This window comes from Pituophis catenifer, unplaced genomic scaffold (genome assembly GCF_029215685.1).
Source record: "Pituophis catenifer annectens isolate HBS135680 unplaced genomic scaffold, rPitCat1.0.hap2 SCAF_3, whole genome shotgun sequence".
Classification (NCBI taxonomy): domain Eukaryota; kingdom Metazoa; phylum Chordata; class Lepidosauria; order Squamata; family Colubridae; genus Pituophis; species Pituophis catenifer.
The window spans coordinates 20,958,164-20,972,517 of NW_027256883.1; the positions used below are offsets into that span (position 1 = coordinate 20,958,164).

Here is a 14,354-nt window from a genome sequence, read left to right on the forward strand (position 1 = left end):
AGTTGGAACCGAATAAATGATTCCTACTTGAAGCTGTTTGTTGAAGTTTAGCGATGTCATTTTAACTTTGTTTTGGTTTACTGAAGATTTTTTGCACTGGATATGCTTTTGTAAATTTATTTTAGAGTTCACTTAAAAAAAAATAAGGTTACTTCTTTTTTTCCTTCTGTGGGTGAGCATCCAGCTGTGATATAGTTTAATTATTATTTGTAACATCTTCCTAAATGACTCTATCTAATTCCCTATTTGCAAGTGTGTAAGTATGTGTGTATTGATAGCTTGATGATAGATGATGGCTAGCTAGCTAGCTAGCTAGCTAGCTAGCTAGCTAGCTAGCTAGCTAGCTAGATAGATAGATAGATAGATAGATAGATAGATAGATATAGGAGGGAAGGAGGGAGCCAGGGAAGGAGAGATATGGAGGGAGGGAGGGAGGGAGGGAGGGAGGGAGGGATGGATAGATAGATAGATAGATAGATAGATAGATAGATAGATAGATAGAGATGGAGGGAGGGAGGGAAGGAGGGATAGATGGATGGAGGGAGGGATAGATGGATAGATAGATAGATAGATAGATAGATAGATAGATAGATAGATAGAGATGGAGGGAGAGAGGGAAGGAGGGATGGAGGGAGGAATGGAGGGAGGGATAGATGGATAGATAGATGGATAGATAGAGATAGATAGATAGATAGATAGATAGATAGATAGATAGATGATAGATATAGGAGGGAGGGGAGCAGGGAGGGAGAGATAGATAGATAGATGGGTGGGTGGGTGGGTGGGTGGGTGGAGGGAGGGAGAGAGGGAGAGATAGATGGATGAATGGATGGATAGATGATAGATAGATAGATAGATAGATAGATAGATAGATAGATAGATATAGATGGATAGATGGATAGATGGATAGATGGATAGACAGACATAGCATAGCATAGCATAGCATAGCATAGCATAGCATAGCAGAGCATAGCAGAGCATAGCATAGCATAGCATAGCATAGCATACAGTAGCATACAGTAGCATAGCATAGCAGCCATATTTGGGGAAAATCATGGCTAGTATGAATGTTCTGGTCAGTGAAAGGTGCTATTAATGTTGGACTGTTCTGAAAATCTGTGATCAGTTTTAGTTCTATGGGTGAGCTGAGATTCTGACCACCAGCTTAATCAACTCAATTATACTGTATAAAACATCTAGCCATATGCTAGATAAATATTCCAGCTGCTGTCTAAAAGATAATTAATTGCTACTAATTAGATTGACTTTGCATAGTTTAATGCTTCTCCAAGATAAGAAATGCACATCCTTTTTTAAAAAAATGAAATTAATAACGATCAAAGAAAAGTAATAGGGTTATTTTCTACCTCTTGTGTAGTTTATGCTTGATGTACAGCATAGATATGCTAATAGTCTTTTGTCTACCTAGCCTAAGAATTTGGAAATCAATTTCAATTTGACAAGTATTGATAGTGATTGGGTTTGTGTAATTTTGCAAATTTCAAATTTGTGCCTAATTCCCCCAATTGTGTTTTGTATAATATGAATCAGAGTTACATTTTATTATTTTGCATGTTTATCTGCTGATTAAAGGGATCATAAAAGACTATAATGTTGTTACCATTAAAATATATTCTTATACTGTATTTTTACTATTTTTTTTCATATTGGAGGGATAACAGTGATTTCGTTTTGATTTTTTTCTTTTACTTTCTAAGACATTAGAAATGTATAGTTATTATGATGTGATTACCATTGCTTTCATTTTTCAATTGATGTGAAATCTGATGTTATCAGATATTTGTGCTATATTTATTAATCTCTAATATGACAAATATAGAAGAACAGTAAATGATAGTGGTTGCATCACAAATGTACAATTTGCTTTTCAGAGTACCCTATCTGAGTGGACTTTTAATTATATTGTTATTGTATAACAAAAATAACATATATTGAATTAGTTATCTGATCAATATTTCTTGCAATATATTAATATATAATAAAATTATTGTTATAAAAAATTGCATTTAAATTTTGTAAAGTCACAAAATCAGTATAAAACGACACTTGGAAGGAAAATGTTTATATATTCCTTTTGGGAAACTGCATAATATTTGTGATATCCTTTCATTACCAGGAATACTCTTACTATTTCAAATAAGGCCATACTGCAATATTAATTTGCAAGTAGATATTATTGTGTGGTATATAATTAAGATATTTATGTTCTGTGGAACAATGGTATAACTGAAATTGCCTACTGAAATGGAAGTAAAGTTTTGAACAATAAAGTATTGTTGATTAATGAATTGAATTGTTTGAAAGTAGGCCATGGTTCTTTAATCTTATTTGGTCAGTTGTTATGTATACTCTATAATAACCTAAATTCAAAATCTTGGACGTCTCATTCAATAGGACCCACGTTTTGCCAGAGATTGAAAAAACCTAACTACCTAATGGAAAATTTAATGAAATATAAATGTATCAATAGTTACTAATCAGAACTACAAAATCCTTCATGCATGTTAAACATCCATTTTAGTGTTCATAAGAAAATATTATTAGGAATCTAGTAAGGGGTGCAGAGGCACAGTGGCTTTGATGGTCGGCACTCTTGGGCCACAGATGGTTGGCACTCTGGCAGTTCAAGCCCATGACAAATGCAATACAGAGTGTGCTCCCATCATTTTATTTATTTATTTTTATTTGTTTCAATTTCTATACCGCCCTTCTCCAAATAGGACTCAGGGCGGTGAACAGCCAAAGTAAAAAACAGGACATACAAAATTTAAAAACAATTTAAAACAATTAGATATTTTGGCCGTAAATTAAAACAACCCAATTTAAAGTCAGTTTTAAAATTTAACTCAAGCCAGCCCAGCTAGTTGAAATAAATAGGTTTTCAGGGCCCGACGAAAAATACGGAGGTCTGTTATTGTACGTATCTCTGGGGGGAGGTTGTTCCAGAGGGTGGGCACCGCCACAGAGAAGGTTCTCCCCCTGGGGGTCGCTAGCCGACATTGTCTGGCGGACGGCACCCTGAGGAGGCCCACTCTGTGCAAGCGTACTGGCCGATGGGAGGCTATTGGTAGCAGAAGGCGGTCTCGTAGGTACCCCGGCCCTAAGCCATGGAGCGCTTTAAAGGTGGTCACCAACACCTTGAAGCGCACCCGGAAGACCACTGGGAGCCAGTGCAGCTCGCGCAGGAGAGGTGTCACATGGGAGCGCCTCATCGCCCCCATAATCCCCCATGCGGCCACGTTCTGGACCAGCTGGAGCCTCTGGGTGCACCCCAGGGGGAGCCCCATGTAGAGAGCATTGCAGTAGTCCAGGCAGGAAGTGACGAGTGCCTGAGCGTAGGGAGTCCCGATCTAGAAAGGGGCGCAACTGGCGTATCAGGCGAACCTGATAAAAAGCCCCCCTGGCCACGGTCGTCAAATGATCTTCTAAAGACAGCCGTGCGTCCAGGAGGACCCCCAAGTTACGAGCCCTCTCCGTGGGGGTGAGTGATTCGCCCCCAATAGCCAGCGATGGCGTCAGCTGGCTATATCGGGACGCCGGAAGCCACAGCCACTCAGTCTTGGAGGGGTTGAGTCAGAGCCTGTTTCTCCCCATCCAGGCCCGCACGGCCTCCAGGCACTGGGACATTACTTCAAGGGCATCGTTGGGGTGGCCCGGGGTGGAGATGTACAGCTGGGTGTCATCAGCGTACTGATAGAACTCCACCCCGAAGCCACGGATGATCTCACCCAGCGGCTTTACATAAATGTTGAACAGAAGGGGCGAGAGGACCGACCCTTGTGGCACCCCACAAGCAAGGTGTCTCGGGGTCGACCGCTGCCCCCCTGTCAACACAGATTGCGACCTGTCAGAGAGGTAGGAGGAGAACCACCACAGAACGGTGCCCCCCCACCCCCGCCAACCAATGCAACATGATACCATGGTCGATGGTATCAAAAGCCACTGAGAGGTCTAACAGGACCAGGATAGAGGAGCAACCCCTATCCCGAGCCCTCCAGAGATCATCCACCAACGCGACCAATGCCGTTTCCGTGCTGTGCCTAGGCCGGAAGCCGGACTGGAGCGGGTCTAGATAGACAGCTTCATCCAGGTACCGGGGAAGCTGTTGTGCTACCACACTCTCAACAACCTTCGCAATGAAGCGAAGGTTGGAGACTGGATGATAGTTAGCCAAAACAGCTGGATCCAGAGAGGGCTTCTTGAGGAGGGGCCTCACAACCGCTTCTTTCAAAGCGGCCGGCAGGACCCCCTCACTCAAAGAAGCATTAACAATCTTCTGGAGCCAGCCTCATGTCACCTCCCGAGAAGCCAGTACCAACCAGGAGGACACGGGTCCAATAAACATGTGGTCGCGTTCAGCCGTCCCAGGACCCTGTCCATGTCCTCGGGAGCCACAGGACCCTAGCTCATGCCCACCTAGCAGTTCAAAAACATATAAAAATGCCAGTAGATAAATAGGTACCACTTAGTTAGGAAAAAGGATGTGGTGGCTCAGTGGCTAAGATGCTGAGCTTGTCGATCAGAAGGTCAGCAGTTCAACAGTTCGAATCCCTAGTGCTGCGTAATGGGTGAGCTCCCATTACTTGTCCCAGCTTCTGTCAACCTAGCAGTTCGAAAGCACATAAAAAATGCAAGTAGAAAAATAGGGACCACCTTTGGTGGTAAGGTAACAGTGTTCTATGCATCTTTGGCATTTAGTCATGCTGGCCACAGACCACGGAGATGTCTTCAGACAGTGCTGGCTCTTCGGTTTTGAAATGGAGATGAGCACCACCCTCTAGAGTTGGGAATGACTAGCACATATGTGCGAGGGGAACCTTTATCTTTAGGAAAAGATAGTTAGGAAAAGCTAGCAGCATTTCATGTGGAAGCAGGAGCCAGTGCTGCACCTGCCTGTATACGAGGCGAGATTGGCGGAAGAAAGCCTTGATGACCTGATATCCCCTAAATGTTGCTAGCCAGCTGGTGCATAGCTAGCTTGCCCCTTGTGGTATATTTTGGTATCACACATGCATTAACCAAATGAACTGACAATGTTGGGCTGCTAGAACTTCTCTGTGATAAAAAAACAAAACAAAAACATTGTAGATTTGCCTGGCTATGTACACCATATGGTAAAACAAAATAAAGAAATTAGGTATTTAGTACTAAACTGTGAGTTAGTTGGCTTTGCTCCTCTGTTTAATAAAATCAATGGCACAGATCAAATCTTTGTTCTCAAAGGACCAGCTAAAGCAGATAATATTAGGCTAGGCAAAGCATGAATAAGATAGCTTTCTTATTTCTCAAAATGTAATTAATTTCACTGAGTTCTTTCTAATGGAAATATTGCACTGGAAGCGAGGATAAATACAGTTTAGATGAGAAGAATCAAACCAGCCCTGAAGTGAGAACATTAGGAATAAAGTATTTCAACAAAATCTGCCTTAAACAACTCACCATGAGTCTGGCTGGGGATTTACACTTACACTTTTCAGGGTTATGTTTTTACCTCAGGCTAGCATTAAAGATGCCTTTCTGAAACTTGTATGTTTCTTGATTCTTTGGTTTGGGAGCTACATGGAGTTTGACAGTGAAATGATGTCAGGTGTTACTAACACTTCATCTGTAATTTTTTTTTATTTGTACTGCTGCGCAGCGATATGCATTTCTGAAAGCATGTTTGAAAACGGTAAGCTGAAATAAATTGAAGACACTCATCATAGAGTCAGTTAGATTCGACTCGAAACAATTCCGCTGCCATGGATTTTTTAGATGGAAAAAGAAAGTTTATTTGTGCTTTTATGGTTTTAATTGCCATATTGTTTGCTGCCCCAGAGGCAATTGGACTGAGATGGGCAGCTACAGAAATTGAATAAAATAATTAAATAAAAGCTACGGTCCTCCAGTTGGATTTGGGATTCCAGTTATTGCCACAGACAGTAGTCTGGGATGACAACCTCAAATAATATTTAAAAGGCCACAGATGTTTCAGTTTCTCCTCAGATCCAAGGTGCTCTGCATACTTTCAGTTTTAATGACTGCTATAGCAAGATTATTCACATCGCCACTTAAATGAGTCAATTATCCATGGTGAAAAGATTCAGATTTGTCAATGATTTCTCACACAATTACACTGTTTAGACATATCTCTAGCCTAATTATTTTAAAAGCCTAATTTACTCCAGTCATTAGTGGGATTAAAAAAAATACTATACATCATTTGTCTTTTGTACAGCAATTTGGCAACTTTATTCTATACTTGAAAAACATGTTGTTTTGTTTTCTTCATTTTTTTAAGGATGGAAGATGTTTAGATGAGTGAGATGGTTAAATATATACAGATCAAAACAGTTTTGTTTCCCAAGTACATTCTATAAACTATAACACAGAATTAAAATGCTAATTTAATAATGGCTAATTTGAAGTTGCAGATTGAAGGAACACTCTATCCTAAGCATGTCATTCATATTGTGGGATGAGATCAATGTATTTTGTTATGCAAAAGCACCTCACCATATGTTAGGGAAAAATAGATCTACAAAATTTAATTAGCTCAGATTTCTTAATTAGATGCATTATGTTAATATTTTTATCCCTTTAGAGTAGTATTGAAATTCAACTCCTAATTGCTTATATATGCAAAGAATACTCTCTATCAACGAAAGCTTATGCTTTACTTTAGATAGAACTGATCTAGTAAAATCCTATTAAAACTAAATGCAGGGTTACAAAGTTTGTTATAGATGATATTGCATTTTAAAGAACTACTCTATTCTGATATAAAAATAAAATTCTTTAATGACATTTCCATAATAAAATCTTTTCTTTTTGGGTAGTTTGGATAAAAGATTGTGTAAGAACTGTAAAACAAAGCTTGCTATTTATCCTGACCTCATCTTTGGAATTGTTCCTAGATTGACAATTTTATCTGTCAATCTAGGCTGAAAATTCTGCTAGACCGAATGATATTCAAATGACATGTTAACAATACAGAATACAATTTTATATAATAATATTGAAATTATGTCAGAAACATATACGATGGTAGGGTCATAATTGGGAGTAGCCCAGGGGTGGGTTCTAATTTTTTTTACTACTGGTTCTATGGGCATGGCTTATTTTGTGGGTGTGGTGACAATTCTTTAGGATTTAGCAGAGGTACTGGTCTACCAGGCTTTTAACTGCTTGCAGAGCTGTACCGGTCTACCCATTTGTTCTTGGAGCATTCCGGTGTACCCATTTGTTTTTGGAGGCACCAGTCTACTCATTTGCTTTTGAAGGCACTGGTCTACTCATTTGTTTTTCGAGCACACTGGTCTACCACCACACTGCCTTTTAACACTGATCAGCTGTAGGGCGGCCCTTTGAAGCCCCACAGCAAGAGTTTAAACAGTTTTTTTCCTTCTAGCCGATCAGCTGGGACTCGGGAGGCAGTGAATAGATTGGGGGAGGGGCCAATTAAAAGGTAAGAATAATGCGGGGGGGGCGGGAGGGCCCATCTCCCGAACAAAGAGAATTGGTTCAGTGACATCATATCGTCACCGCTACCGGCTCGGCCAAACCCACCACTGGAGTAGCCACTTTTATACCTGAATGGCCACAAAACACATTTTGATTCATAAATAAATCTTGCTATGACAGTCAGCTGAATGTTAACTGAATTCATCAGATGACAAGCAATATCTTTATTAAATCTTTATTAAAACTGATATTCTGAATATTCAAATCATTCAACCATATAGTGCTTTATATACTATATGGGAATATCCCAACATATTTTTAAGCTATCTTTTTTGGTTGGTGAGCACATTTTGAAACCTTCAAAAACACCAATATTCTTTCTTCTTTGCTTCTTCATAGAGTATTACAAGCTATACCACTGATTGCACTATTTTGATCTTTGTAGATATAGACACATCATGGCATCTGAATACCTTTTCTAAGGCTTTCATAACTACTATACCAAGGGCTAGTCTATGGTCCATGTCTTGGTTTATTCTGACATTCAGTTTGTTTTCTTCAATTTCTCCATATTTGGCAGTCACTTTTCACATTTATCCTCAATGACTTCTTTTAGTCCTTTTATTTTTATTTATTTATTTAATTTAATTTATATACCACCCTACTCCCGAAGGACTCAGGGTGGTGAACAGCCACAAGATAAAAGTACATCATACAAAAGTTAAAAACCATTTAAAAGTATATTAAATAATTTTGGCCCAAAGTTCTTCTGGTTCTCTACCATGAAATTTATTTTGCATCAGCGATTAGAGTAAAAACTGATGAGCACAATAACAATTGATGTTATTCAGTCATTAATTGTACTGTAACCAAACATTGTTCTTGCTGTACTTTTCCTAGCACTAGTACTTAGACTTAAATACCGCTTCATAGTGCCCTCTCTAAGTGGTTTACAGAGTCCGCATAGTGCCCCCAACAATGAGTCCTCATTTTACTGACCTCAGAAGAATGGAAGGCTGAGTCAACCTTGAGCTGGTAAAATTTGAACTGCCAGCAGTCAGCAGTCAGAAGAATTAGCCTGCAATACTGCATTCTAACAACTGAGCCCTCCTGGCTTTTTCCTAACTATAGGAAACTATATAATTATATAAAACCAATTTATCTTTTTTAAAGATAAAGCCATTTATCTTTGGTTTTTCATATTCTGAGATATTAGCAGGGTAATCTAACTGAAAATATTCTTGTTTATTTTTATCCATCTCCTTCATCCAAGCTCCAAATATATTCCACTTCCTTACCCAATGCCATTTAGTATTCAGATTTAGGTTCTCTTCTGGCTATAATATTCATCTCCACATGAACTAAGTATAATTTATGGTCAGTCTTGGTAATCTCTTTGTTGTTACCTGGAGATTACCTGAAAGGCAATATACATCCTGACTGCAAAGTCTTATTGAGTCTGCACACAGATGCTTCAGTTCCCTTCAGCAGGGTATCATTTACCATCATGTCACATCTGTTCTTTCTTAAGATGCTTCTTGGATTTCTTCAAGGTCTATCACAGTGTCAGTAGCAAGTTTCACTTAGCCGGCTATTAATTGTCTTTGGAGAGAAAGAGAGAGACTAATTTTGGTTCCTAAGTTCTGCTGGCACCATGTTCTTTAATTGCTCTGTTTTTATGGATCACTTACTTCCATGTGTTGTCCTTAAAGGGAACATTGTTTTTCTTTTTCCTCTAGTGTTCTCTTCGCTCTTCTGTACCTTTGGAGAGCTTTAGCTCTCTTGTCCAAGAAATTATCATTTTTCTTGATTCATTGCAATGCACAAACTCCTAAAACTAATTCACTTTGCATTCCACTAAGAATGTATGTTTGCAAATGTTGCATTATAAGTCCAAAGGCAGGAAGACAAACATTGTTCACCCTTACTTCCAACATTGTCTACCCATGAACTTTCTATAGACAAAATTCCACACAAAATATCTTTGTTATGTGTTCCCTGAGGCTGCTTGTCTCTTTGAGGACTAACCTGAAAGTTGGGGCGGAGGTGGGAATTAAGTTGGGGAGGTGGGAGGATGTATACAGTAACTCTTTGCATCTGTCAAGCAATTTGAAGTTTCAGAACTGAAGCCAGTCTGGGAACTTGCCTGTTCATGCTGCTACCAAGATTGGAGAACAGTGAATATTCATCAGTATTCCTATGTGGGAAGAAAGAATTAAAGCAGCACAAGTTTTAAATAACCACCAAGTACTTAAAGCACAAAATAGAATACATCATTTGCAGTGATGTGTATTGCCAAAGTGCTCCTTTCACTTAAAAAAAACCCAAGAATGATAGAAGATATGACCTCATAGATGTCCCTCACTCTGCAAGGACCTTGGAGTACTCATCTCTAATTATCTAAGTGCCAGAGCTCTCTGTAACAGCATTGCCAAAAAGGTATTAAGAGTTGTTAACCTAATCTTGCGAAGCTTCTTCTTATATGCCCTAGTTTGCAGTTGTATTGCAAACTAGGGCATATAAAACCTTTGCTAGACCAATTCTTGAATACAGTTCATCTGTCTGGAACCCACACTGCATATCAGATATTAAAACAATTGAGCAAATCCAGAGATATTTCAAGATTCCTCCACTCCTCTGCTCACAACAGAATACCTTATTCCACCAGGCTTGAAATTTTGGGCTTAGGCCACCTTCGGTCTGACCTAAGCATAGTACATAAAATTATCTGCTACAACATCAAACCTATTAATGACTACTTCAGCTTCAACCGCAATAATACACGAGCACACAATAGATACAACCTTAAGGTAAACCACCCCAAACTCGACTACAGAAAATACGACTTCAGCAACAATGACCCTGTTGTTACATCCTCAAACCAGGGGTGGGTTCTAAATTTTTTTACTACTGGTTCTGTGGGCGTGGCTTATTTTGTGGGTGTGGCTTGGAGGTCATGTGACTAGGTGGGCATGGCTAGCTGGTCAGAGTCATTTCTGGAAGGTCCTCGCACTTACGACCAGTCCTTGCACTTACGACCCGACTCATTTGTTTGCTTTTAACACTGATCAGCTGTAGGACGGCCCTTTGAAGCCCTGCGGCAAGAGTTTAAACAGTTTTTTTCCCTCTAGTCATCAGCTGGGACTCAGGAGGCAGCAATAGATTGGGGGTGGGACCAAATAAAAGGTAAGAATAACGTGGGGGGGTGAGAGGGTGGGAGGGCGGGGGGGGGAGAACCGGTTCAGTGACATCATATCATCACCGCTACCGGCTCAGCCGAACCAGACCGAACCGGGAGGAACCCACCACTGCCTCAAACCCCCACAGCTTCAACCTTAAACTGTCTACTGTCGACCTCACCCGATTCCTAAGAGGTCTGTAAAGGGTGTGCATAAGCGCACCAATGTGCCTACGGTCCCTGTCCTACTGTCCCCATTTATTCGTATCCATTTCCTGTATTCATAATCATGTTTATACTTATATCTGTTATCTTATACATGCTTGACAAATGAATAAATAAATACAATAAAAATTCATCTGTTTTGTTGCTGTCAAATATGATATGCTAGTAAAAACTGTTTTAAAGTTAGCTTACATTCTATTTCAACTCAATTGTCAATAATTCTGCCCATTTATTTGTGAAAGTGTAAAAATATTTCTTAGATTTTAGAGACAATATGTCATTCTGTTTGTGCTTTTTAACACTGCATGGCACTAACAGATTTTAAGCTTTTAATGTCAATCCATATGATCTATACAAAAATATCCTTCTGACTCAAACAACATTAAAACAACATATTTAATACTCTATTGAATCTACAGCATGCCCGTAGGAAAAAGAAAATATACATATGGAGTGGTGTAAGGCCAAAGCTGTGATTATTAATATTCAAAGATGAGAAAGTAGAGATCCTGAATTATGTAGCAAAAGAGTTTAGAACTCTGGGGATATTAAAATTAAGTTGTGATATATTTGGTGATTTGCTAGTCAAAGAAAAAAAATCCCAATCCAAACACATCTTCTTCGGCTACCTAAAGTAATTCACACACTGTGTACGAGAGGTTTGCAGCCCTTCCAGGCACACTGAGAAAATATATGCCATGAAAATATCTTCTGTGAGGGCATGGGCACACACAATAATATCAATTTATCAAAGTGCAAGCCAGTTAGATTGCTTCACAGCAACCTCCCAGGATGGTCTTTGTTATCCTAAATTTTCTCCCAACCTTCTAATCTTCATGTTTTGAAAGCTGTTATGATGGACGTGTCTATACTTACAATGGTTTTCTCTGTAACACTCAATGTAACTGAAAAGCATGATATAATGAGTATTAATGCTTTGGAATGTTGGAGACATGTCTGAGAATACCATAGACAGCCAAGAAAAGAAACAATGGGTCATTAAACAATCCAGAGATCTACTCAAAGCTCAAATTTATCCCACTTTGGACACATCATGCAAAAACCTAGAAATCTGCAGAGAAAATGAAAGGAAAGAGGCGAAAAGGATAAACAGTAGCAGGATGAATGGATTAAATTACAGTGACAATGGGTGCACGGTTGGAAGTCATGGAGCATCAGGCTGGGATCAGAACATCGTGGAAAAAATTGTGATCTCAAAGGGTTAATTCTGACTTGATTACACATAATCAATCAACCAAGGAGCCTAAATAAACTTCTGGATGATGCTAGAAGCTAATGTATTTGCTTTGTTATTATGCTTATTTTCTTTCTGTCTCTTCTCTTCTCCCTCTGTATTTAAGAACCTTAGGAAATTAAAGATACAGATTAAAAAAAAGAGAGAAATATATTATATTATCATATCACATTATATTACAACATTTATTATATTAAATGTATTATTTATATATTATAGTGATTTTGAGCTAAATGGGTAGATGTGGACAGTATATCACAGTATTTTATGTTTATATAAATATTCCATGAGTGAGTTTCTTGGCACTTATAAGAGAAATGTTTCCAACTACCGTAAGTCATCATAAATTATATTTGGTAATACATGAAATAATAGAGGAAGAAAGGGAATAAATGTGTGTACATAAATAGAGATTTATTCCCGATTTAATATTAGCAGTTCTGTCATTTCTTTTGTTCTGGTGGTAACTTAGAAGAAATTTTCATACCTTAATATTCTGTTTATCATTGTAAATAACAGTTTATTTCAACAAAATATAGAGAGAAGCAACAACATTACAGAGACAATTTCTCTTACTCTCTGTCTCTGCCTCCCTCCTTCTGCTTTCCTTCTGGTATTATTTTCTCTTTTTACAAGGATGCTAGTCTTTGAATCTATGCTTTAAATGTGAATAGCAAATACTAAAATAAAATATATGCCAGATTCATAGAAGAAGCATCCCTGTAGTTGCCAGAATGATTTCATTTGAAAATCCTTATTTTTGTATACTATAAATACTATCCAGATATGTGAATTCACAGTTAAAATCTTAACATTGGAATTAACTTCATTCATGCAATGTCTCCTCTCCTCTCCCTTTGGGTGCAAGGCAATGGGTCCTGGTCTGCTTCCATCCCTGCCCACCATCCCATGGCAGCCGCATTCTCAAAACCAAATCCCTCCAGACCAGGGACAAAAACTTCCCATTGTCCTTACTAAACATCAATGGGAGGTGGACTGGGCACCCTGGGATACTATAGTGTCACCAGATCCCACCTTCCAGCTCCTCCAAACATCCATAAAAACTACAAGAAGTGTTAATACTACTTTATAATGCCTTGGTAAGGCCACACTTGGAATACTGCATTCAATTTTGGTTGCCACAATGTAAAAAAGATGTGGCGACTCTAGAAAGAGTGCAGAGAAGAGCAACAAAGAAGATTAGGGGACTGGAGGCTAAAACATATGAAGAACGGTGGCAGGAACTGGGTATGTCTAGTTTAATGAAAAGAAGGATTAGGGGAGACATGATAGCAGTGTTCCAATATCTCAGGGGCTGCCACAAAGAAGAAGAAGTCAAGCTATTCTCCAAAGCACCTGAGGGCAGGACAAGAAGCAATGGGTGGAAACTAATCAAGGAGAGAAGCAACTTAGAACTAAGGAGAAATTTCTTGACAGTTAGAACAATTAATCAGTAGAACAACTTTCCTCCAGAAGTTGTGAATGCTCCAACACTGGAAGTTTTTAAGAAGATGTTGGATAACCATTTGTCTGAAGTGGTGTAGGGTTTCCGCCCTAAGCAGGGGGTTGGACTAGAAGACCTCCAAGGTTCCTTCCAACTCTGTTATTCTATTCTATTCTATTCTATTCTATTCTATTCTATTCTATTCTATTCTATTCTATTCTATTCTATTCTGATACTCCTACTGTAGTATCCTTCATTCATATTCACAACCTTACTCACTGTCGCTCACCCAGTTACAGGTACCCTACCCTGCCATTCACACTAGCCAGCAGAGGGTTTTCCTCATTCACCCAGCCTGATTCCTCCTCTATCTCTCATCCCAAAGGAGGAATCAGTCATTCACAATAACAATTCAGCAAGATTCACATTATTTTCGCTTCCTTCTTTGTTCCTCATTCTTATTAGAGAGTAATCATAATGTCCTTACTATTTGCAGCACTGTCCTGAGAATTACCATTCTCAGAGGAAGTTTACCACGCATGTGGCTTGGGTATTGTATGTCTAAAACTCAAGGCAATTCTTTTTCTATTTTATTAAAAAAAAGTGTTATATGGATATGTCAGGAGAAACATAAAAGTAAGTTGAATGTGGAGTTACTTAAGAAGAAGTGGACTATAAAACATGACAAGGTTAAGAATGAGTAAGTGTTGAATGAATGTGGAAGTGTTGAATGAAAGTGAAGAAGTATGTGAATGAGAAGAAAAAAAAGAACAATGATCAAATGGTAA

General features: G+C 38.9%; 1 protein-coding gene across 1 annotated transcript in view; it reads left to right on the forward strand.

Moving 5' to 3' along the window:
* CSMD3 (CUB and Sushi multiple domains 3) overlaps positions 1-14,354 on the forward strand; it is a 700,075-nt gene that overhangs the window by 262,240 nt on the left and 423,481 nt on the right. The window lies entirely within an intron of this gene.